General features: G+C 39.0%; 1 pseudogene; it reads right to left on the reverse strand.

Annotated features, from left to right (window-relative positions):
- Positions 1-2259: 2259 nt before the first annotated feature.
- LOC133047347 (DDB1- and CUL4-associated factor 13-like) lies at positions 2260-3511 on the reverse strand (annotated as a pseudogene).
- Between the last annotated feature and the right edge of the window lie 24072 nt (positions 3512-27583).

Below are 27583 nucleotides of genomic sequence, written 5' to 3' on the forward strand. Positions count from 1 at the left end.
CCCAGGACTGCTCCGAGCTCAGCTGCACCAGGCTAATTTCCATAAGCATCATGTGGTGTTACAGAAACCACATTTTGCCAAGCTGTCAACTATACAGCCTTCTCTTTGCTAAACAGACTCCCATTAAAACTGTCTGCACAATTTGTCAGTTAAATGAGGTACAAGAGGGACGCTCTATTTGCCCCTAATTAGCTGCGCAGACTACCTTTGTCTGTTTGATTAAGCATTCACATTATCAATTTTGTTTAATCTGATTCATTTCACACACCTCCCCCGGGACAAAGCCCATACGGTTAACTAATCTCTGATATCATCTCTCATATCAGGCAGCTCTCATCTCCCCCGGAATACGTTCTACCCACAGGCTCCACGATCATCAAGCTCCATGGAGGGGAGTTGGTCGGATGAGGGGCAGAAATTTAGCTCAGCAACTGGAGCTGAACTCCGACATGCCTAACTTAAAGCCTCAAGCAGATTCTTCCTCGGTGCCATCTGTCCACATTATCCATCCATTCATTTAGTCGTATTCACTAATTCATTCATTCCGGCAGTAAACATATTGTCTGCCTACTATGCACCAGGGTCTGTGCTGTGAGCTGGGAGGGATACAAAGATGTATAAGCTAAGGTTCCTGCTTTCAAATTGCTTATTTTCTCAGCCCCCAAGATTACTGCACAAACCATCAACTAGAGTGGAAAGCACACTTGCTCCCTGAGGCCAGTTCTTCTAATATCTGTCACACATGGCCTATTCAACTCAGCTACCGAACAACTCTCCAAAGAAAGATTTCGGATCAAGGCATAAAAGCAAGTGGTTATGGTTTCCTGAAATAATCTTGCCTCCCTCTCCTGTTGGGAAACATAGTTGGCAATGGAGACGGAGGAGTTTTAGAAACTAGAAAAAACAATCACTTGATCTTCAATAGTTCTGAAATGTCATTGTAGCTGATAACTTCATAAAAGTTATTGCTTAGTGAAAGCAAACCACTAAGTTATTTAACCTGACATCTTCCATAAGTTGATAGAATAAATGCTAACCACTAGTAGAAAAGCTGAAATTTTTGAGAGAAAGGTGATTGGCTTAATTTAGTAGGAAGAATAAAACTATTCTGAAGAATATGTATACTTATATATATATATAATGCATCTTATTTATATGCATAATATATATGTATGACTGAATCACTTTGCTATACATCTGAAACTTACACAATTGTAAATCAACTATATTTTAATAAAAATTTAAAAAAATTCTTAAGATGAGAGCAGTTGAAAACTATTCAAGAATTCATGGCTCATGAAACACTTGTATTCCTGAAAATCTATATCAAAACCTTATGCTGATCAAGATGGCAATCTCAGAATCATATTCCCCCTTGAAGGTTTTTGAGTTCCAGTAGGTGATAGGTCTTTGAAAATGAATAATTGAGTCTCAGAAAACAGAAGTGGAAGGCTTTGGAGTTTTTCAGTGTGATCCTCTACCTGTCTGAGAGTCTCCTGGACAACATTCCTAGATGAAGGAATTGTTGGATTCTGTATAAATGCGTCCAGAAATGGGTTCCACATCCTGCAAGTCTGCCCTCCTCTTTTCAGTCAGTTCTGGCTAGCAGAAACGTAGTGGTTATGTTTGCTGAGATCTTCCCCATGGAACATCCCCTCACTGATTTCAGGCAGCTGGTCCAGCAGGCAGGCCTAACACCTAAATAATTTTGAGGACAGCTTTAGGTTTCCTACCCAGGACCTTCCTTCTCTCAGCACAGTCCTTTCAATGTTTTCAGTGGTTTTGCATCTGGTAGTTTCTAGTCCTTCTGCCTTCTCCAGTCACTCTCTTCCAAATATTCTTTGGTTAGTTATCCTTCCTCTCAAAGTCTGATCCCCAGAGCTGAGAACTGTTTCCAGGAGTATATAACATATGCGTATGTCTGGGAGCGAGACTATCCCAGACTCTGGACCACGTCTGGTCCAGTTCTACCAATGTGATCTAAGATCACGCTGACTTGTTCAACAGCATCATTGCTCTGTGGATTCACATTGACTGAAAATCCTTGGGGTCTTTTACATGAGGCTTTTATTCAGCTCTCATCACTCTGGATTTGCCATGCTATTCAATTTTATGTTAATCCCTGTTATTTATTATCTTGGTAACATCAATTAAGTTTATTTCATTTTTTTTTACTAGAGCCATTAGTTTTATTTGTAGAGTTTACAAATCAAAACATAGCAAATAATTACACATCAATATTGGTTGGAATACCAAATATTATTTCACAACTGCCACTGTGTGTTTTTTTCTGACACAAGCTGCATAGATCCAGGCTTTCTATGTTTGATATGATTCAGTTCCTTTCATCGGCAAGCTTCTTTCATGATGGGCTGTTCCTAAATCTGACTGTAAATAGGTTTCATTAGATGTTAATGACAAGGGACACGTTTCATGTGAGGATGATGTTGAAATTTCTCCTTTAATTTCTGGTTATAATCTGTGGCTGTATTTTCTCAAGGTGTAAGCACACCCAACTTTTCAGAAGCATTAGTTTTTCATAGATGAATGTTTATTTCATTATATCCATATATGATGTGCAGTACTTGCTGTCAAAAGTGCATTTTACATGGATAACATGGTTTTTTGTTTTGTTTTTGGCCCCACCTTGCTGTATATGGGATCTTAATTCCCTGACCAGGGATCAAACCCACACCTCCTGCACTGGAAGTGCAGCATCTTAACCAGGGAAATCCCACAGATAACATGTTGCATTCTCTGTGTGAGATAGACTTTTGTCCAGAGGTAAGGTTCATATGGATTTATCAAAACTAGCAGACACAAATGATTTCCCAGTGGTAGAATAATCCACATCATGCCCCACAGATACATGAACTATATGTACAATTACAGGCCTGTCCAGAGCATACATATTAAAAGTATATAAGTAGTCATCTTCATTTGCTGCAGTAAGAATGAAAGCTTCCATAGGGCTTCAGCAGATTGTATTGGTTCTCATATCCAAGATGATCTTTTTCAGAGAAATAGCTTACCTCATATCATACAGTATATTCCTGTGAGAAGCACAGCTTCCCAAGAGAAATGTTTCAATTAGGTTAAAGTTAATACCGTTTATACCATCAAATCCCCAACTCATTGAACATATAGGATTGACTGTTTATCCTAAACGTCTACTTGCTATCCACATGTGGCAAAAAGAACTTCTTTCCAGTGATGATCAATTCCTGTATATCCTGTCTTTCCTAATACTGTGTGCAACAATTCCTCCTCTTCTTCATAGCTTGGTCCACCCATTTTCCATTGCTTCAGAGTTTTAACTACCAACAGTAAAAAGAAAAAAAAAGTTCCACAAAACAAGTACATATTCCTTATACAAAATCTTCATGTGCTTGTACCACATGAATACATTTCACTTAGTCAGGTTCCAAATTCTAACCTGTCCATCACACGCCGCAGAGAGTACAGTAGGCAGGCTCTTTGGATGCTTTGTCAAACCACTGACCCCATCTCAGTGACCCGCCGGGGAAACATCAGTTCATTTCAGTTTGTGGGTTTCCGTCTAGCTCTGCCCTCTTGACTTCTGTGGTCTCCCAGCTTAATAAGGATGGCATCATTATTTCATCTCAATTATTGATTAAAATGATTTTTATAAGGACACAAATCACACAAATCAAGTGAGTAACAGAAAGTTACCAAAGTTTCTAGAATGATGATAACAACTACTACTATCATATTTTGGACAATTATTCATGCCAGACACTACACTAAGTACTTTATGTATCTCATCTCCCATGCAGCATTCAGAAAACTCTGTAGTATCATTGGCACCAGATTATAGATGAGAAGATTGACTAGAAGCCTAAGAAGGTAACTTGCCCTAAAGAATGCAGTTAATAATTATGTGGAGGAAGAACTCGAACTAAGGACTGACTCATGCCTGAGCTCAGTTTATTAAGCACTCTCCTGTAATCGCGTCTGTAAGGAAAATGTATCAAACTATAGACAAAGTCAATGACAGAAATGAGCAAGGTACCTTTTATAACCCTTTGCATTAATGCACATTTGTTAGTTTACCACACCTCCCTCTCAAGTGTAAGGGGTCGAATTCCTCATACTCTTCTATTCAAGTCACACTATTATTGCTGTAGGGCTCCATTCACATTTTACTTGCTTATTCTTTTAACCCCATTTTCCACTTCCATTCACCTCTCCCCAGAGGAAATCGTGCTAAGGTGTTTGATCTATAACCTTGAATTTGTGTATATCTTTGTAAAATATGTAGTGTTATTGTTTTAACTGTTTTTTTTTTTAACCTAAATACACTGGGCTGTAGACCTCATTCAGTTTCTTATTTTTATTCCTGAGCACCTTCTGTTAGAAATCTCCCTATGTTGCAGGGCATGCATCTAGATTGCCTCTAACAGCTGTGTAGTATTCCATGACCTGTATGGACCACATCTTATTTGTCTATTCCTCTAGAGGTAGACAGTAGGTTGCCTCCAACTTTCTGCTATCACAAACAAGGCCAAGAAACATCTTGGTATGTGAAATTTATGATCTTGAGTAATAATTTCTCTGGATTATGGATCAAGGGCAGAAGTTCTAGGGCACAGATAAGTAAATGTTCAGTAGTCCCATTAGCAGAACATAGGATTTCTGTTTCCCTGCAGAACTATTTGGTATTTAAAAATGTTCAGTTTTTGCCAATCTGATGTGTATGAAGACACTTCCCACTACTGTTTTAACATGTGTTTATCTGATCATTTACGGATTTGAATATCTGTCTATACATTGTTGGGCTTCCCAGTAGCTCAGCAGTAAAGAATCTGCCTGCAATGCAGGAGCCCCAGAAGATGCAACTTTGATCCTTGGGTCAGGAATATCCCCTGGAGGAGGGCATGGCAACCCACTTCAGTGTTCTTGCATGGAGAATCCCATGGACAGAAGAGCCTGGCAGGCTACAGTCCATAGGGTTGCAAAGAGTTGGATGTAAATGAAGCAACTTGGCACACATGCACACACTATACATTTGTAAGCAATTTGAATTTCTTTTTCTGTATTTGCCTTTTTATATCTTAGTCCATTTTTCTATTTGTTTTCTTATTTCCAGATAAGCGTCAAGAAATCTTTGCATAAAAACATACTTGTTATATTTTCTTATTTATTTTATTGTTTACTCAATTCATAACTACTTCTATATAGTGAATAATAGCAAAACTCTTCAAAGAATTCTGACCATCTGTAGGCAATAACAAATCTTGAAACAATTTGTGTTAACCTTAAGAGTGCCCAACTCTAAGTGAGAATTGACTCTGATTGCTTAGCAAATATCACCAAAATGCAAATGAATTTACCATAAGAACACCTATTCACAATAAAAGATTGAAGGAGAAAAGCAATATGGTCAACAATATGATAATTTTCATAGATGCAGAGAAAACCATTTGATAAAATTCAGCATCTACATGTAATTTTAAAAAACAGCACATATTTTTCTAGAAGTGAAATATTTGAAGCATTTAAAAAAATTACCTTTAGGAAAATGATGTCTAATATCATCATTTCCATTCAGCATTGAACTTAAGGACACAGATGGTGTAAGAAAAAAAATTAAAAAGGTATAAAGATTTGTAAGGAAAAGTTTAAGTTGTCTTAATTCACTGAATTCTATATGAATAAAATTATGCAATCCATAGACAAATTATAAGAATTTGCAGGTTAGTTTAACATGAGGGCTATAAGATCAATATAAAAAAACCAACTGCATTTTTATAATCAGCAAAAAAAAATTAGAAAATAAATTTTGTAAACAGTAGTAAAGCATGTTATGAAATAAATTATTCTTTTGTTATATGCACTGTGTGCTTAGAGGTTTGGGGAAAAAAATCTCTGTCAAAATGTTAATCATGATTTTTTTGGTAGTTTGCTGTCTTTTAAGGAGATTTCTGTATGACTTACTTTTCTAATAGATTAACTTCATTTTCAGAATTTAGAAATACTGCATATAATCTGTATTTTAATCACAGGTTACTTAAACTATTTAAACCTGAAGAATAAAATGTAAGCATGTACCTGTAGGGTAATGTTATTTACTACTACTGCCAAAGCCTCTAGTTCATGGGGAAAAAAATTGCAAGAATTTTTTCTTCATGTCAGAAACTGGTTCAGTGATTTAATATTTAATTTTAAACAGTTTTTTGAACCTCTCAGAATGTTAGAGAATCATCTAGTTGTCTAATAAATGCTTGTTACAATATCAATATCTTGAATAAAAATTGACTTTTCATTTCTTGATTGAAATGGCTAAAAGAAAAGATAGGTTTAGGTAAAGGATTTAAGCTAGCAAGTGCTTAGAAAGTATGTTTTGAGATCACATAAATATGGTTGGATGGCATCACCGACGCAATGGACATGAGTTTGAACAAGCTCCGGGGGGAGGTGAAGGACAGGGAAGCCTGGTGTGCTGCAGTCCATTGGGTCCAAAAGAGTCAGACACAACTGAGCAACTGAACAACAAAAGATGCCAGTGAAAGTGAAAAAAGAGGACCACGAAAGGGAGGCACTGAAAGTGAATGTCAGTCACTCAGCCGAGTCAGACTTTGCAACCGCTCGGACTGTAGCCCTCCAGGCTCCTCTGTCCTTGGGGATTCTCCAGGCAAGAACACTGCAATGGGTTGCCCTGTACTTCTCCAGGGGATCTTCCCGACTCAGGGACTGAATCTAGTCTCCTGCATTGTAAGCAGATTATTTACCATCTGAGCCATTATTTACCATCTGAGCCACCAGTAAGTGCTTAGAAAGTATGTTTTGAGATTACTTAAAGACACCAAGCAGAGCTTTATTCCCATATTTGCTTTCTTATCAGTGTTTCTTTAACATCTATTTATGTGTCTACTTGTATGTTTTAATTTTTAATGTAAGTATTCTAAGATCTTTTATTTCCCAATAAACAAACTGACGGATTTATATTTAAGACTATTACTAACTCAGTACTCCGACCTCAAGAATCACTTGATTGTTCTTCCTGGTATTAAACTTCTGTGAATAAACATAACGTGAAATGCTTATCAGCAGCCAGGAACATCTGGCTTATATGTCTAATAAAAATAAACCCTTAAGTTAAAAAATTTTTTTCATAGACGCCCACAAAAATTTAACTTCATATGGGTCCTCTTTTCTCCCTATTGTGCAAATGGAATAATGATAGGTAGGAAATTAAAGTATTTCTAAATTAAATACAAAGATATCTTATTTATTACAAAAACTATGAGAAGTTAGCCGACTGTAAATGGATTGTTCTAAAAACTTCATAGCGATGGCTTAAAGTAATCAACCCCTCATTTACATGAATAAGTTTTTTAATAGCTCTATATGCTGAGCTCTGAGAATCATTCTGACTCATTAGTTTCTTTCATCCAATGCTATTAAGTATCAATACTTATGCTCTTTGGCATTGCCATCAGTTTTACACCAATCTAATTAGTACCCCTATATGTAGTCATGTTAATTAAAAAGGATTTCAAATCTCAAAGATGGAAGTTTTATTTTCCTTCATAGCATTTGGCTAAAGAGTTTCAAATAATTATGGATAAGTGCCAAGAATCTAAATTCATTCTGCTAAGAGAAGCAAATATTGGGAGGCAACTAGTTTTCCTCCCACTTTTTGAGGAAAGTAATCTTGGGGATGAGGTTTTATCATTCTCTGTGTTTGAGACATATAAAATGAGGAAAATTGTGGGTATTTTTTTTTTTTTTCTTGGTTGTTCTTGTGAACAACGGATTAACCAAACCATGTAGTCTCAGCCTTAAAATAGAGATATGTTCTTTAAATACTCTATGGTACATATCTTTAGATGAACTCAACTAAATGACTTCTGGATTTCCTGATTTGTTTTTCATTGTGCATTTGCTGTTTTGTTAACTCATTCATTGATGGATTATGGATTGATTCATTCAATAAAATTTGATGAATAAAAATGTAATGATTATTTACCAAAGAGATGATATTTTGAAATAATTAAGAAAAAGTTCTTTTGAGACAGACAGCTTTGGTTTACTTTCTGTATTTTCCATAACTTTGGTCAACCTAATACCTCTACCATTTAACAGCATTGTGCCTTGATTTTCTCACCTGTAAAATGGGGATAATAATCAGGAAAGTAATAGTACCATTATCAACAAGTTAATATATATTAAGTGCTTAGTCTACCATAGCCTATCATCGTCAGCTTGTCATGTTGTAAGTAATTAATATATAATAACTGTTATCAGTTAAGTTCAGTTAAATCGCTCAGTCCTGTCCAACTCTTTGCGACCCCATGAACCACAACACGCCAGGCCTCCCTGTCCATCACCAACTCCCGGAGTCCACCCACCCAAATGTCCATCAAATCGCTTATGTCATCCAGCCATCTCATCCTCTGTCGTCCCCTTCTCCTCCTGCCCTCAATCTTTCCCAGCATCAGGGCTTTTCCTAATGAGTCAGCTCTTCGCATCAGGTGGCCAAAATATTGGAGTTTCAGCTTCAACATCAGCCCTAACAATGAACACCCAGGACTGATCTCCTTTAAGATGAACTGGTTGGATCTCCTTGCAGTCCAAGGGACTCTCAAGAATCTTCTCCAATGCCACAGTTCAAAAGCATCAAGTCTTCGGCACTCAGCTTTCTTTATAGTCCAATTTTCACATCCATACTTGACCACTGGAAAAACCATAGCCTTGACTAGACGGACCTTTGTTGACAAAGTAATATCTCTGCTTTTTAATATGCTATCTAGGTTGGTCATAACTTTCCTTCCAAGGAGTAAGGGTCTTTTAATTTCATGACTGCAATCACCATCTGCAGTGATTTTGGAGCCCCCAAAAATAAAGTCTGACACTGTTTCCACTGTTTCCCCATCTATTTGCCATGAAGTGATGGGACCAGATGCCATGATCTTAGTTTTCTGAATGTTGAGCTTTAAGCCAACTTTTTCACTCTCCTCTTTCACTTTCATCAAGAGGCTCTTTAGTTCTTTTCCACTTTCTGCCATAAGTGTGGTATCATCTGCATATCTGAGGTTATTGATATTTCTCCCAGCAATCTTGATTCTAGCTTGTGCTTCCTCCAGCCCAGTGTTTCTCATGATGTACTCTGCATATAAGTTAAATAAGCAGGGTGACAATATACAGCCTTGACGTACTCCTTTTCCTATTGGGAACCAGTGTGTTGTTCCATGTCCAGTTCTAACTGTTGCTTCCTGACCTGATACAGATTTCTTAAGAGGCAGGTCAGGTGGTCTGGTATTACCATCTCTTTAAGAATTTTCCACAGTTTATTGTGATCCACACAATCTAAAGGCTTTGGCATAGTCAATAAAGCAGAAATAGATGTTTTTCTGGAACTCTCTTGCTTTTTCAATGATCCAGCTGTTGTTGGCAATTTGATCCCTGGTTCCTCTGCCTTTTCTAAAACCAGCTTGAACATCTGGAAGTTCACAGTTCATGTACTGTTGAAGCCTGGCTTGGAGAATTTTAAGCACTACTTTACTAGCATGTGAAATGAGTGCAATTGTGCAGTAGTTTGCATTCCTTGGCATTGCCTTTCTTTGGGATTGGAATGAAAACTGCCCTTTTCCAGTCCTGTGGCCACTGCTGAGTTTTCCAAATTTGCTGGCATATTGAGTGTAGCACTTTCACAGCATCGTCTTTCAGGATTTGAAATAGCTCAACTGGAATCCCATCACCTCCACTAGCTTTGTTTGTAGTGAGGCTTCCTAAGGCCCACTTGACTTCACATTCCAGGATGTTTGGCTCTAGGTGAGTGATCACACCATCATGATTATCTGGGTTGTAAAGATCTTTTTTTGTACAGTTCTTCTGTGTATTCTTGCCACCTTTTCTTAATAGCTTCTGCTTCTGTTAGGTCCATACCATTTCTGTCCTTTATTGAGCCCATCTTTGCATGAAATGTTCCCTTGGTATCTCTAATTTTCTTGAAGAGATCTCTAGTCTTTCCCATTCTATTATTTTCCTCTATTTCTTTGCACTGATCGCTGAGGAAGGCTTTCTTATCTCTCCTTGCTATTCTTTGGAACTCTGCATTCAAATGGGTATATCTTTCCTTTTCTCCTTTGCTTTTCGCTTCCCTCCTTTTCACAGCTATTTGTAAGGCCTCCTCAGATAGCCATTTTGCCTTTTTGCATTTCTTTTTCTTTGGGTTGGTCTTGATTCCTGTCTCCTGTACGATGTTACGAACCTTCATCCATAGTTCATCGGGCACTCTGTCAATCAGATCTTGTCCCTTAAATCTATTTCTTACTTACACTGTATAGTCATAAGGGATTTGATTTAGGTCATACCTGAATGGTCTAGTGGTTTTCTTCACTTTCTTCAATTTCAGTCTGAATTTGGCAATAAGTAGTTCATGATCTGAGACACAGTTAGCTCCTGGTCTTGTTTTTGCCAACTGTATACAGCTTCTCCATCTTTGGCTGCAAAGAATATAATCAATCTGATTTTGGTGTCAACCATCTGATGATGTCCATGTGTAGAGTCTTCTCTTGTGTTGTTGGAAGAGGGTGGTTGCTATGACCAGCGTGTTCCCTTGGCAGAAGTCTATTAGCCTTTGCCCTACTTCATTCTGTACTCCAAGGCCAAATTTTCCTGTTACTCCAGGTGTTTCTTGACTTTCTACTTTTGCATTCCAGCCCGCTATAATGAAAAGGACATCTTTTTTGGGTGTTAGTTCTAGAAGGTCTTGTGGGTCTTCATAGAACTGTCCAACTTCAGCTTCTTCAGAATTACTGGTCAGGGCATAGACTTGGATTACCATGATATTGAATGGTTTTTACATGTGCTACATACTGTAGGCTCAGATAGTACTCAGGACAGTAACAATTCAAACTTTAAAAGTTATTTTCAAGCTGTCTTGTACATCATAAACTCTATAAATATTTTACTGTCATTATGAATCATTCTCAAGTTGTACTTTTCACATAAATTTATCTCTGTATGCACCAATATGCATGGATTTGTTTTACATGATGGTTTTGTTCATCACTATTTTCTACTAGATTATGAATGTCATGAAATAGGAAGTTTCTTAAATTCTTGAGTTAATGAAATAAATGTCTCAATTCTCTCTGTGATTTGATTGAGTCAATAAAAAATTATTTGTCAAACCACAAGTGTAGGCTGCTGAAAGTTTGAATCTCTTGATAGAGATGAACTTCTTTACTACAATACAGATGTGAGGTGGCAGGAAAAACATCCCCTGCCTCAAGGGTAAAGAAGCCACAACAGGCTTGTATTGCAATATTCTATGTAACTTACTAAATTCCAGGCAGTAATTATCCTAGCCATGACAAAATATGTAAGTGGTGTGAAGAAGTGTTAATTGAGAGATTGCATAGACAATTCTTTCAGTGGAAGAGAGCTATAATCCAATAGACTATTCAAGAGCATCACCCAAGAATAACATATCCTTGGCTTTGTTTTCTGTTAATTCCTATTTCTTTTACCATAATTTTCAAATACCAAATCACATTTTTGTATATTTGGCGTCAAACAGATTCCACTTTGATAAACATTTCCTAATTAAAGGATAAAATTAAAAGAATTTATGTCACTCAATTAGACACCCGGGAGTCACAGAGCAAATCAAAAACAATTATTTGGAGACATTCTGAGTAGCCAAATAAAACTAGACTAATACCATAATAGTTTATTCCATTCATGTAGTGTTTCTAAAATGTAGTTGTATTTGCCAAGAGTCTTACTTCAGAGGGAGTAGATGTGAAAATCTCCAATCATCTTACTAAGATACTAGAGAAAGTATGTGTAATAATGAACATCATGTTGATATATTCATTACCATTTTTATGGAGAAACTCCACGATTTTGTCACAAACATTCAGTAAGTCAATTAAAAATAGTGTTAATTTTGGCTGACTCAAGTGTTATACATTTTGAAGACCAGATTAAGAACAGTAGATACAAGAGTACCTAGATATTATTAGGTTGGTGCAAAAGTAATTGCGGTTTTACATTGTTGAACTTTGACATTTGATATTGGAAAACATTCTTAAATAAACATGGTTATGCTATACATTATTTTAATGTGCACTTCTTGCTTTTCTTGCTAGAGAATTATTGAAAGTGAAAGTGTTAGTCGCTCAGTCATGTCTGACCCTTTGCGACTCCATACAGGGTTCCTCTGTCAGTGAGATTCTCCAGGCAAGAATACTGGAGTGGGTTGCCATTTCCTTCTCCAGGAGAATTTCCCAACGCAGGGATCGAACCTGGGTCTCCTTCATTGCAGGCAGATTCTTAACCATCTGAGCCACCCGGGAAGCCAAGTGAATTATTATTACTTGCTGTTTATTTTATATGTATTTTATACTATGGAAGTGATGTTAGACAACAAACAAATTTGAACAATTTTCTTATTCAAGTTCGAAATGGGTCATAAAGCAGTGGAGATAACTCGCAACATCAACGGCACATTTGGCCCAGGAACTGCTAATGAACGTATAGTGCAGTGGCGATTCAAAAAGTTTTGCAAAGGAGATGAGAGCCTTGAAAATGAGGAGCTCAGTGGCCAGCCATTGCAAGTTGACAACAACCAATTGAGAGCAATCATTGAAGCTGAATCCTCTTACAACTACATGAGAAGTTGCCAAAGAACTCAATGTTGACCATTCTATGGTCATTTGGCATTTGAAGTAAATTGGAAAGGTGAAAAGCTCATTAAATGAGTGCCACAAATCAAAGAAGTCTTCATTTTGAATTGTTATCTCCTCTTATTCTACACAAAAACAGCGAACCATCCCTCAGTTGGATTATAATGTGCAATGAAAAGTGGATTTTATATGACAACCAGGGATAACCAGCCCCGTGGTCGGACTAAGAAGCAGCTCCAAAGCACTTCCCAAAGCCAAACTTGCACCAAAAAAAGGTCATGGTCACTGTTTAGTGGTCTGCTGCAGGTCTGATCTACTACAGCTTTCTGAATCCTGGCAAAACCATTACATCTGAGAAGTATGCTCAGCAAATCAAATGATGTTCTGAAAACTGCAACACCTGCAGCCAGCATTGGTTAACAGAAAGGGCCCAATTCTTCTCCACGGACAATGCCTGCCCTCACACTGCACAACCAGTGCTTCAAAAGTTGAATGAATTGGGCTACAAAGTTTTGCCTCATGTGCCATATTGACTTGACCTTTCGCCAACTGGCTACCACTTCTTCAGGCATCTTGACAACTTTTTGCAGGGAAAATGCTTCCACATGAAGAAAATCCTTTTCAAGTGTTCATCAAATCCCAAAGCACACATTTTTAAGCTATAGGAGACAGGAATAACCTTATTATTCATTGGCAAAAATGTGTTGATTGTAATGGTTCCTATTTTGGTTAATAAAGACATGTTTGAGCCTAGTTATAATGATTTAAAATTCAGGATTTGAAACTGCAACTATTTTGTACCAACCTAGCAAATAGCTAAGCTTTCCAGTAAAGAGCCATTTAGTAGATTAAATGGTGTGATTCATGAAAGCAGAAACTGAGAAAAAGCCAGTAGGAGAAAGTTAGAGAGTTAGACCTGTTGAGTTGATACATCCATGAGATGTACTTGAATATTTGGAAAAATTCACCAGTAAAAGCATTCCAATTGGACTATTTTTGTGAATAAATTTAAACTATTAAGTAAAACTATTTAATGATTACAAGGCTAATTATTTACATGTTTTGAGTATATTCTGGTAAGTTTTAATTTTCTGTAAAATTATCCATTTTATCCAAGTTTTCAAATTTACTTGGACAAATTTTTCCAGTGTATGTTTATATACATTTTAAATCTCATGCTCTGTTGAAGTTTTTTCTTAAAAATGAGTTTTCATCTAAAATGAATTGATCTATAAAGTAGAAATAGAGTCCCAGATGTAGAAAACAAACTTATGATTAACAGGGAGTAAGTGGGGGGAGGGGTGCATTTCATTCTGTCTGCCCTCTGACAGATGAGGATAAGAGGCTTATGGAAGCTTCCTGATGGGAGAGACTGACTGTGGGGGAAGCTGGGTCTTGCTCTGATGGGCAAGGCCATTCTCAATAAATCTTTAATCCAACTTTCTGTTGATGGGCGGGGCTGTGTTCCATCCCAGTTGCTTGACCTGAGATCAAACTATGGTGGAGGTAATGAAGATAATGGCAACCTCCTTCAAAAGGTCCCATGCACACACTACCATACTCAATGGCCCCGACACTGCAGCAGACCACTGCCGACCCACGCATCCGCTGGAGACTCCTGGAAACTCACAGGCATGTCTGGGTCAGTCTCTTGTGGGGTCACTGCTCCTTTCTCCTGGGTCCTGGCATGCAAAAGGTTTTGCTTATACCCTCTAATAGTCGGTTTCCCTGGTTCTGTGTAAGTTCTGGCAGCTCTATGGTTGGGTTAATGGCGACCTCCTCCAAGAGGGCTTATGCTACACCCAGGTCTGCTGCCCCCAGACCCCCACCCTGGCAGTAGGCCACTGCTGACCCATATCTCTGCAGGAGATACGCAAACACTCAATGGCAGGTATGGCTCAGTCTCTGTGGGTCTCCTGGTATACACAATGTTTTGTTTGAGCCCTCCGAGTGTCTCTGGAGGGTATGGGGTTTGATTCTAAATGCAATTTTGCCCCTCCTACCATCTTCTTGGAGCTTCTCCTTTGTCCTTGGACATAAGGTATCTTTTTTTGGTGGGATCCAAGATTCTCCTGTGGATGGTTGTTCAGCAGCAAGTTGTAATTTTGGAGTTCTTGCAGGAGAAGATGGGCACACGTCTTTCTACACCATTAGCTTAGTTAGGAAATCGTAGTTAGGTCTTCCACATTGCAGGGGGATTCTTTACCAGCTGAGCCACAAGAGAAGCCCAAGAATACTGGAGTAGGTAGCCTATCACTTCTCCAGTGGATCTTCCCAACCCAGGAATTGAACCAAGGTCTCCTGCATTGAGGCAGGTTCTTTACCAACTGAGCTATCAGGGAAGCCCTAATCAAATTGATCACATGGACCACAGACTTGTTTAATTCAATGAAACTATGAGCCATGCCGTGTAGGGACACCCAAGGTGGATGGGTCATGGTGGAAAGTTCTGACAAAATGTGGTCCACTGGAGAAGGGAATGGCAAACCACTTCAGTATTCTTGCCTTGAGAACCCCAGGAACAGAATGAAAAGGCAAAAAGATATGACACAGAAAGATGAACTCCTGAGGTTGGTAGGTGCCCATTATACTACTGGAGAGGAGTGGAGAAATAACTCCAGAAAGAATGAAGGGATGGAGCCAAAGCAAAAACAATGCCCAGTTGTGGATGTGATTGGTGATGGAAGTAAAGTCTGATGCTATAAAGAACAATATTGCATAGGAACCTGGAATGTTAGGTTCATGAATCAAAGTAAATTGGAAGTGGTCAAACAGGACATGGCAAGAGTAAAAATCAACATTTTAGGAATCAGTGAACTAAAATGGACTGGAATGGGTGAATTTAACTCAGATGACCATTATATCTACTACTGTGGGCAAGAATCCCTTATGAGAAATGAGGTAGCCATCATGGTCAACAAAAGAGTCTAAAATGCAGTTCTTCAGTGCAGTCTCAAAAATGACAGAATGATCTCTGTTCGTTTCCAAGGCAAACCATTCACTATCACAGTAATCCAAGTCTATGCCTTAACCGGTAATGCTAAGAAGCTGAAGTTGAATGGTTCTATGAAGACCTACAAGACCTTCTAGAACTAACACCCAGCAAAGATGTCCCTTTCATTATAGGGGACTGGAATGAAAAAGTAGGAAGTCAAGAGATACCTGGAGTAACAGGCAGATTTGGCCTTGGAGTACAGAATGAAGCAGGGCAAACGCTAACAGAGTCTTGCCAAGAGAACACACTGGTCCAAACAAACACTCTCTTCCAACAACACAAGAGAAGACTCTACACATGGACATCACCAGATGGTCAATACTGAAACCAGATTGATTATATTCTTTGCAGCCAAAGATCGAGAAGCTCTACACAGTCAGTGAAAACAAGACCAGGAGTTGACTGTGGCTCAGATCATGAACTACTTATTGCAAAGTTCAGACTTAAATTGAAGAAAGTAGGGAAAACCACTAGAACATCCAGGTATGACCTAAATCAAATCCCTTATGATTATACAGTGAAGTGACAAATAGAGTCAAGGGATAAGACCTGATAGATAGAGTGCCTGAAGAACTATGGACGGAGATTTGTAACACTGTACAGCAGACAGGGATCAAGACCATCCCCAAGAAAAAAAAATGCCAAAAGGCAAAATGGTTGTCTGCACAGGCTTTACAAATATCTGAGAAAAAAAGAGAAACGAAAAGCAAAGGAGAAAAGGAAAGATATACCCATTTGAATGCAGAGTTCCAAAGAATAGCAAGGAGAGATAAGAAAGCCTTCCTCAGCAATCAATGCAAAGAAATAGAGGACAACAATAGAATGGGAAAGACTAGAGATTTCTCCAGGAAAATTAGAGTTACCAAGGGAACATTTCATGCAAAGTTGGGCACCATAAAGGAGAGAAATGGTATGGACCTAACAGAAGCAGAAGATATTAAGAAAAGGTGGCAAGAATACACAGAAGAAATGTACAAAAAAGATTTTCATGACCCAGATAACCGCAATGGTGTGATCACTCACCCAGAGCCAGACAAACTGGATGAGAAGTCAGTTGGGCCTTAGGAAGCATCACTACAAACAAAGCTAGTGGAGATGATGGAATTCCAGTTGAGCTATTTCAAATCCTGAAAGATGATGCTGTGAAAGTGCTGCACTCAATATGTCAGCAAATTTGGAAAACTCAGCAGTGGCCACAGGACTGGAAAAGGTCTGTTTTCATTCCTGTCTCTAAGAAAGGCAATCCCAAAGAATGCTCAAACTACTGCACAATTGCACTCATCTCACAGGCTAGTAAAGTAATGCTTAAAATTCTCCAAGCCAGGCTTCAGCAATACGTGAACCGAGAACTTCCAGATGTTCAAGCTGGTTTTAGAAAAGGCAGAGGAACCAGGGATCAAATTGCCAACAACAGCTGGATCATTGAAAAAGCAAGAGAGTTCCAGAAAAACATTTATTTCTGCTTTATTGACTATGCCAAAGCCTTTAGATTGTGTGGATCACAATAAACTGTGGAAAATTCTTAAAGAGATGGTAAACCTTACCTGCCTCCTGAGAAATCTGTATCAGGTCAGGAAGCAACAGTTAGAAATGGAGATGGAACAACAGACTGGTTCCAAATAGGAAAAGGAGTACGTCAAGGCTGTATATTGTCACCCTGCTTATTTAACTTATATGCAGAGTACATCATGCAAAATGACAGGCTGGATGAAGCACAAGCTGGAATCAAGATTGCTGGGAGAAATATCAATAACCTCAGATATGCAGATGACACCAATGATATGGCAGACAATGAAGAAGAACTAAAGAGCCTCTTGATGAAAGTGAAAGAGGAGAGTGAAAAAATTGGCTAAAACTGGACATTCAGAAAACTAAGATCATGGCATCCGGTTCCATCACTTCATGGCAAGTAGATGGGGGGAAAAATGGAAAGTGAGAGACTTTTTTGGGGGGGCTCCAAAATCACTGCAGATGATGACTGCAGCCATGAAGTTAAAAGATGCTTTTTCCTTGGAAGAAAAGATATGACCAACCTAGAAAGCATATTAAAAAGCAGAGACATTACTTGGCCAGCAAGGGTCTGTCTGCTCAAAGCTATGGTTTTTCCTGTAGTCATGTATGGATGTGAGAGTTGGACTATAAAGAAAGCTAAGCACTAAAGACTTGATGCTTTTGAACTGTGGTGTTGGAGAAGACTCTTGAGAGTCCCTTGGACTCAAGACTCTTGATCTCTTAGGATTCAAACCAGAGAATCCTAAAGGAAATCAGTCCTGAATATTCATTGGAATGACTGATTCTGTAGCTGACATGCCAATACTTTGGCCACTGGTGAGAAGAACTGACTCATCAGAAAAGGTCCTGATGGTGGGAAAGATTGAAGGCAGGAAGAGAGGGCATGACAGAGGATGAGATGTTTGGATGGCATCACCAACTCAATGGACATGAGTTTGAGCAAGCTCTGACTGGGAAGCTTGATGATGGATTGGGAAGCTTGTTGTGCTTCAGTCCATGGAGTTGCAAAGAGTCGGACATGACTGAGTGACTGAACTGCACCGAACTGAAATGGCAGGGGGTAGGGATAGATTGGAAGATAGGGAGTGATATATACACTCCAATTTTACTATATAAAAATGTATAACTAATAGGAGCCTCCTGTACAGCACAGGGTACTCTACTTAAAATTCTGTAATAGCCTACTTGGGAAAATTAGCTTAAAAAGAGTGAACATATGTGTAACTGATTCACTTTGCTTATACCTGAAAGTAACACAACATTGCAAATCAACTATACTCTGAATTTTTTTTAATACCATTTCATCATATGAAGTATTTGTGCATTCCCTCTTTTTCTTTTTATTTGATGAGTCATTACAGAGAATTAACTTGTTTAATTAGCATTTTTAGAAAATCAGGGTTTTTGTTGCTCATGATTTTTTATTGCTTATATGTTTTCTAATTCATTAAGTTTTACTTTTATTTTCTTCCTTCTTTCAGTTCATTCTTCTTTTCCTCCTAGTTTCTTTATATATTAGGTTTTCTTTTTCTCAAGTTCAAACATTTGAGTATATTAATTTTGACACAAATAGTGATTTAGTAGCATGTTTAGATGTATGGTATTTTCATTATAATTTAGGGCTTTTTTTCCAAATTTCCAGTGTGATTTTTTTGTGTTCCATGAGATATTTTAAAAATTATTTAAAATTTCTAAGTGTTTGGGGGAATTTCTAGCAATATCTTAATGATTATTTTCAAACTTATTTGTACTGTGGTCTCATGTTATTAATTGGGTTTCTCAGTAATTTGCTTTCTGCTTGCTACATCAATTACTGAAAAGAGTGTTTAAAGTTTCCCACCACAATTTTGAATTACCTTTTTAATCCAAGAATTTTTTTAACCACAGAATTTTACATGTAATACAGATGATCTGAGTACATTTACCAGAGATGAATGATTCAGTATGCTAGCTCAGTAGCTGGGAGCAGATCTCAGTGTCTGTTCACTTTTCATATTATTGTAGTGTGTACTAAAAAAGATTTGAGGTGCTGGAAATTTGTTGCTATAATTTAGACCAATGGCTCTCCATCAGAGGAAGTGAGAAAGATGTGGGGGCAATTTTATTTTATGAAAGGAATGATGGGAACTTGATTTTCTGGGAGTAATGGATGGAGAAACTGGAAGCAGAGCCGCACTCCAACCTAGAATAACTAAAAAATCAGATCAAATATAATAAACAGTTTCTAAAGGCAACTAAGAGCTTCGGAAGCCACAAGAGGTAAAGGGGCTCAGATTCCAGCAAGAGAGGACCTTGAAAGAAGTGAGCTGGGCCTTAGCAGCTGCTTTTTATCCTGGGCCATTTGGTGATTCTGGGCATAAGCACGGGAGGATGAGAATCAAGAACAAAGCCTGGTGGGTATCCATAGAGAAAAACAAATTAATATTGCAGAGTTTGAAGATCTGTGTTCATTAGCTAGAGCTGTTCTAACAAAGTACAAGCACTAGTTGGCTTTAAAACCAGAAATCCATTGTAGCATGGTTCTGGAGGTTGGAAATCCAAGATCAAGGTAAGAGCAGTGTTGGTTCCTTCTAAGCGATCTGATGGAGACTGTGTTCCATGCCTCTCTCCTAGCTACTGCTGGTTTGCTGACCATCTTTGGCATTCCTTGACTTGTAGAATCATCACTTTAATCTCTACCTTTGTATTCACATGGCATTCTTCCTGTGTGAATGTTTTTCTCCAAATTTCCTCTTTGTATAAGGACACCAGTCACACTGGATTAGGGACCCACCTTACTCCAGTATGGCTTCATCTTAACTGATTACATCTGCAATGTCCCCATGTCCAAATAAGGTCACAATCTGAGTTACTGGGGGTTAAAACTCCAGTATATAAATTTGGGGTGATAGAACTCAATCATAACAAGGCCTTGATCCCATGGCTTGGGTAAAACATTTACTGTGTTCTAAAATTATGGCAAGAGGAGATCATGCCAGTAAGTAGAAACAAGTATAAGAAATAACAAGATTCATGACTAAAAAAATATATATCACAAGGAGCCACGGGAGTTAAAACAGAGTGGCATTCTACAAAGTATGTTCTCCTGCCTCATGTAGATCCATGAATGGATGTTACTGGTCTGCAAGAAAAGTCTGGAAATTAAGTTACTGCTTGGCAACTTTTATAGAAACTTAGAAGAGTAACTTTACCACTGAACTTAGAATTATTTTTAAATGGACAAAAAAATCATGGACTGAGTGGTTGAAGAAGAAAGTTACAGACACCAACCATCATATTTTACCAAAATGATATTTTACCAAAATGAGGACTGTGGTATCCAACATTTTTTTCATGCTGTGAATATACATATATATATATACACACACACATATCTAGTCATTAATATGTACATAAATTCATTAATTTTTCCTTTCCTTCACTTTTAAACTTTATTTTGTTTCTTCATATGTTAACATTCATGAAATGTGTGTATGTACATTTTTGCATACTTGACATCTCAGAAACTGGATGGCACCTAACAGCTAATGGCATATTTTGGTTTAATGACAGTGTTTTTTTTTTTTTTTTTAAAGTGGAACAGTATTGATAATGTTGCATTTTACAAATGATAAATGTCTTAGATTTTTTTCAAATTTAATAAACAGGTGTTGGCAGTGGTTAATCTAGTGTTTAAAGTACAGAGAGTTAGGATGAGATTGTGATTGTAATAGAGGAGGAATAAACCTCACTCAAGGGCTTCCTTCATAGCTCAGTGGTAAAGAATTCACCTGCCAATGCAGGAGACACAGATTCTGTCACTGGGTAAGGAAAATCCCCTGGAGAAGGAAATGTCAACCTGCTCCAGTATTCTTGCCTGGGAAATCCCATGGACAGATAAGCCTGGTGGGCTACAGTTCATGGGGTTGCAAAAAGAGTTGGGCACGACTTGGTGACTAAGCAACAACAATGAACTTCACCTAGAATTACTGGAAAATGTCAGTAAATAATAAGATTGAATTTGGCCCTTTTGGAAAGCATTTGATGCTGTCCTCACTTTTGAGGGATAGTAGTGCTGTGTGTTTGGAGAAGGCAATGGCAACCCACTCCAGTACTCTTGCCTGGAAAATCCCATGGGCAGAGGAGCCTGGTGGGCTGCAGTCCATGGGGTCGCAAAGAGTTGGACACGACTGAGTGACTTCACTTTCACTTTCCACTTTCATGCATTGGAGAAGGAAATGGCAGCCCACTCCAGTGTTCTTGCCTGGAGAATCCCAGGGATGGTGGAGCCTGGTGGGCTGCAGTCTATGGGGTCGCACAGAGTCGGACACGACTGAAGCGACTTAGCAGCAGCAGTGCTGTGTTAGATGGAGTGTATAATTTCTCCTATTACTGTTTAGAAGACTGAATGTAGAAGAATATATGTTGTTGGACAAATAACAGGTGGACCATCCTAGACATCAGTCATATGGACCTGCATAAAATCACTTGCCTTTACAGTCCTTGTGAATTCTGCCTTCTTTAGGTGTAACACCTGAACTACATTTTTCAGACTCTTGAGAGTAGACAAGTGTCTGCCAAGCAGATGAACCCAAGAGACACAGAGGTTGGAGAACAGAAAAGAAAATTTAAACAACTCAAGTGATGAGGTAGAAATATTGTAAATTGCAGGCAGTAAGCCACAGGTAATTGTCAAAGCCACACTAAAGAATGTAAATTCCATTTCTTGAAATGTACAATCATCTCAATGATCCCTTATTTGGAATTCACACTATGGAGGTATATGATGGGGATTATTCTAAGCTGGAGATATTGAGTTGGGAACGGCAGAAAGTCAGTAAGATAATAGGTCTAAGGCTCCAGAAAGAAGTTTAAAGTATTTATTTGTAGGGTCTAAGATAAAGCAAAGGACTAGAAAGTTAGGAAGAAATGGAATGGTGAGATGCTTAGGCAAGTTTGGGATAATAAGAAAATACTGTGAGAGGAAGAAAGAATACATAAGACAAAATATACATACACAGAAACACAAACAGTGTACTAACAACTTGATTTCATGCCATCCCACTATTAGGAATTACCCTTCTGTTAGCTGTCCATCTTTGCTGCTATTGCCATTGGGTCTTGAAAGCCATGTATTCAGGAACAGGTCAGTCCTTGGAATGAAGAGAAATCCAGTGGCAAAATTTCCCCCTTCCTCTCTTGTTTTGGAATTATCGCTCTTTTTTTCTGAGGGAAAATTTTTGCCCATTGTTTTCTCGTCTTTTTATGCTGACATTTAAATTGAACAAAGTCTCTAGAGGACATACTCCTTGCAGTAGTTGGCTTTAGCTAACAGATTTCTAGAAAAATCCTTGAGAATCCATGCTCCCAGCTTTTGTGGTAATTACACTGAACTTAACATTGTACAACAGCTCAAGTACTAAACTCTTTAACAGAATGCTTTCCTAGAAGGTCAAAACAAAGTATGAAGATCTATCTTAATTAATTTCTACTTTAAACTGCTTTTATTCAAGTGTGGCCAATTAAAAATAAAAAAGAACACAAGGTCTTTGACAGTCCTCCCATTGAGAGCTGAGGTCTTGGCCTTATTCCCTTGTATCTAAGTGGCTCATCACTGCTTTGCCCAACAAAGCCCAGTGGAAGTGGCCGTTCTGGGCTCAGATCTTATGAGATTGACAGCCTTAATTTTTCTTTCTTGGAACACTTCTTCTTGGCTCCTCTTGGCCATCTGAGCCTCTAGGTAAGTTCTAGTACTCTGCTGGAGAAACTGCATGACAAGGTCCTGACACTACATAGCAAGGGACCAAACTGAGCCCAGTCTCCTATTCTGACCAAGATTCTAAGTATGAGAGCAAACCACTTTTTAACCTCCCAGACTAGTCCAGTAATGTGTTACTCACTCGGTCCTGCTGGACTCTTTGCTACCTCTGCCCATGCAATTTTCCAGGCAAGAATACTGGAGTGGGTAGCCATTCCCTTCTCCAGGGGATCTTCCCGACCCAGGGATCAAACCTGGGTCACCTGCACTATAGGCAGATTCTTTACCATCTAAGCCCCCAGGGAAGCCCCGCCACCTGCTAAATGCCACTGAAGGGCCCTCAGTCAATGCCATGTGGAGCAGAAGTGCTCAGCCAGATTCTGCTCAAATACTTGATACACAAATCCTGGGATTTAATGAAATGGCTGTTATTTTAAGTCACCACATTTTGGGATAGGTTGTTACCTCGTCATAGATAGTTTGAAAGAGAAGCATGCGGCATGTTAAAGCTGCATTTGAAGACTATTTTTATAAGTCTCCCAGAATTTCTCCTTAATATGCTTCATAATTGAGAGTTGCCTTCTGTTCTTTTTGGTGAGTACTTTAAGGATTCTTATCCCTTACGCCCTTCTTTTAAGGAACTAATGAACTACAAACATAAGCCTGTGCTCATTTGGGAGCTCCATACTTGAAGAAGTGGTAAAATGAGTAAGTTTTTAATAAAAAATAGCATAAAGCACAAATCTTCCTCTTCTCTCTTGTTCTTACTCCTATTTTAACTACTAAGTAAGACACATAAGTAAAGTATTTACATATCCATGTTTGATAGTTACTCATATACATGGAGATATTTACATATAAATACATACATATATAGGGGCTTCCCAGGTGACTCAGTGGTAAAGAATCGACCTGCAATGCAGGAGCTGCAAGAAATACAGATTCGATCCTTGGGCCAGGCAGATCCCCTAGAGGGGGAATGGCAACCCACTCCAGTATTTTTGCCTGGATTAATTTCATGGACAGCGAAGCCTGGCAGGCTACAGTCCATGGGGTTGCAAAGAGTCAGACACAATTGAAGCGACTGACCATGCACACACTCATACACACACATACATTAATATATACATACATATTTTTACACATTTTAAAAAATAGGAAGGTAATGCTCCCCACAGTGGCCGTGTTCCAAGCTTACTCCACCTAATGCCTACAGACAGAGTGGGTGAAGCTATTTGCAGACCTGTAAAGCATTTGGGATCCTCCTGGGTAAAATGTGGTGCTGAAATTATAAGACCATTATCATTAACAATTGGCAGGAGATTCCCTTCATTTCTCCTGGAGAGATTCTGGGGGTTGAAGGATGTTTCCTTTCATCACCATGTTGACCTCACCCTGATGGAGCCTTTGAAAGGGAGCCCACTCTGCTCTCCCCGAGGTCCAAGCATCGCCTACCCTCAGAGCCACGGGACCATAGTCTACGGTAAAGAAATTCCTTTGCCAGACAAAACGGTTACAGCAGGTGGTGGTCATTACCCAGAATAGTGCTTCGGAGGGATTAAATGTGAGAAATGTCACAGAAGGAAAAAGAGCTACATTTAGGACAGCTTCATCAGTCTAAGTATACATCCCAGACATTCTGGTATAATATCCGTAACCCACATTTGAGTTGACACGTAGAGCTACACAATATAAACCAGTGCTTAGTTATTTAGTAAAATAGTAACAACTACGATTACAGAATGCCTCTTATGTGCTAGGCACTCCATATACCTTTCTCATTTAATCGTAATTGTGGTTCCAGAAGTCGGTAAGTACTTTTTATTATACAGATGGGTGTGTTTAGTAACATGCCCAGGATAACAGGTAACCTGCCCAGCTAAAAATAACGTAAGTAGGCTTCAATAGCTTTCCGGTACAAAAGTTGCTGTTTCTTCCACATGTATACACAAAATTGGCAGTACAGTCTTAGAATTTAGATTCATCTGCTTAAAAAAGCAAACAAGACAGTAGCAATAACTAGACATGTAAGACCACCGGAAATTTTTTTTTTTTTTTTTTTTGCTACAGTGAGGATTCTGAAAGGGTTAGTTACCAAAAAGGAGATAGTGGTTAAAATAAATACTGAAAAAACACAGAAGCAGTAAAGAATAAAAACAAATATTAGTAAAGTGCTTTCAACCATCAAAGTACTGATGAAAGTTCTTATATATGAATATATTTCATTCTCTACAATGACTCGATGACATAGGTATTAGTAAGAGCTCCATCTTACAAATGGGGAAACTGAGGCACTGATAGGTTAAGTTGCCCAAGTTTACACAGCCTGTAGGTAAAAAAGCCAGGCTCAAAGTCAGGAATCTAGTCCTTGAGTCTAACCAGTTAAGCTTGAATCCTTTGGCCAGGGTTGGAAGGTTGCTTTTGTGACTTTCTAGTTTCATGGTGCAGAGATGTTGTTTATGTTCCTCATCTCTAGAATAGGAGGGGTGGTGGTGGTTTAGTCACTAAGTTATGTCTGACTCTTGCGAGCCCATGGACTGTAGCCTGCCAGGCTCCTCTGTCCATGGGATTCTCTGGGCAAGAATACTGGAATCGGTCGCCATTTCCTTCTCCAGGGGATCTTCGCGACCCAGGAATTGAACCCAGATCTCCTGCATTACAGGCAGATGATTTACCAACTGAGCTATGAGGGAAGCCCAGAATAGGGAGGCTGGTACCCCAGTCTATGAAACTGCTGGGAGGAGTACTCGTGTGATTCAGCAGCAGCACCAGGCTATGCCTGCCCTTAATAGATTCTCAACAAGTATTAGTCTCTTCCCAACGTGGGGCTGCTTCCCTGCTTGTTTCTTCTCTCCTTTCTTTCACCTTCTTGCTTTTTCAACCTCCCTCATTGTCTTCTGCTTTGGTTCATTAGTGGCTGCCTCTTGTACTTCAGGGTGGTTTGCATCCACAAAGGCAGTAGGGTGGGCACCCTGCCTTCCAGCTGGTGGTGGTGCCCAGAGGAGGAAGGACAGCTGCTCAGACCCTTTACCACTCTCTGTTCTTCCTCCCCCTTCATCTGGGCTCAAGCCACTCAAGGTCACTGCAGTACGAAGTCTGACGGATGCCCTCGGGTAAGAAAATATCTGTTGCTCCAAAGTTCAGAGCTAGCCCTGGGGAGAGTTCCAGCACATCGCTGCAGGAAATGCTGGTACCAGAACTGGGGTTGCTCCAACATCATGTATGTGATGACAACACCATTGTCCCACAGTCTGCTTTTGGATTTGTCTGCTTCGGGCCCCTAGAACGAGAGCAGAGGAAATATCAGCTGGGCTGGCACAGTCCTTTTTCTTTCATGTCCCCCTTGTCTACAGTTAGAAAGTGAGATGGCTAATTTTGTGCCTGACGAGAAAGGACGGATCATTTTCTCAGATGCTGTTATCAGCAGAGTCAGAGCTGGTACACTTTCCCGGGGAGCCCCTGAACCACAGGTTACTGGCAGGCAGACAAACACTCGCTGACAGCCATTTGTGACCAACTATGAAACACCATCTGCCGTGGCTGGGGGAGGAAGTGCTCCAGCAAGTGAGAGTCATCCTAGACCTCCTCACTGTTAACTCAGGGTAGACTTTCAGGAGCTCTAAAGGAAATCCAGTTTTGTCTTCCTGAACAGTATGTCTCACCCAGACCGGTACACATATAAATTGTAGAACATTGATGCTTTCCTAAAGGTGAAAAAAGTTTGAATTTATCTTTCTGTTAAAATGCAAACATTAAACCTCTAAATCCAGCAAAAATTTTGTGAAATAAATATAGCCCAGAACTGAACAAAGTTTCTTTGGAGACTTGAGCCAGCTTGTGCATAGACCTCACTAAAAGGACAGTGACTGGATTGATACGTCTTTGACGTTTTGCTTGAGATTAAAAAAAGAGAAATCTTTATTCCTGTGTGTTTTGAGAGGAGAGGGTGCTGACAGTTTCCAGAAGGTGTTCTGTTTCAAAATTCAAGATGTATGTCCAAAAAAAGTATTCATAATGAGTAATGGAAACATTCCAAAGAAAATGGTGCTTCGCTAAGAGAAAAGATTTCAGTTTTTTGAGATACTTAGGAAAAGAGAGTCTTTCTTGCTCGTTAACTTTATTAAGGCACACAGCCAAAGGCATATGCCAACCCTCTCCCTCTATGGTTAGGAGTCTGGATTTTCATTTTTAGGAGTCTTAATAGTCCTGTGTCTCATGATTAAGTAATGAGAGCTGGCATCAAAGTATCTGAAGTTTAGCTGATCTTGCATTTATCCTTATAGGCTAGGGAAGATCGTAAAACAAAATATTTTAGAGCCAAGTATACAAACACAGATACAAAGACAGATAGATAGACACAAACAGTAGAAAAATGCCAGTTCTTATTGACTCTGCTTTAACTCAGAGGTCCCAGCAGGGGTTACAAGGTTTGCTGGTAGGAAATACTATTTGTAGATTAAAATACCTGAGTTCTGGATCCTAGCTCCCAACTGAAAAGCCAATGTATAACTTAATCATTCTGGTTAAAACCTATCAGAACGTCCATGGTTCTGTCCTTTCGAAGTTCTTAAGATGGAAGAGATTTTGGATGTGTGTCCTTGTGTTTTAATCTCCTAGAACAGAAGAGGAGCTTCTGTCCTGAAGCTAAAATCCAATAACCTCAAGTGAAGAATTCGG

The sequence above is a fragment of the Dama dama genome, chromosome 26, assembly GCF_033118175.1.
Source record: "Dama dama isolate Ldn47 chromosome 26, ASM3311817v1, whole genome shotgun sequence".
In the NCBI taxonomy this organism is placed as follows: domain Eukaryota; kingdom Metazoa; phylum Chordata; class Mammalia; order Artiodactyla; family Cervidae; genus Dama; species Dama dama.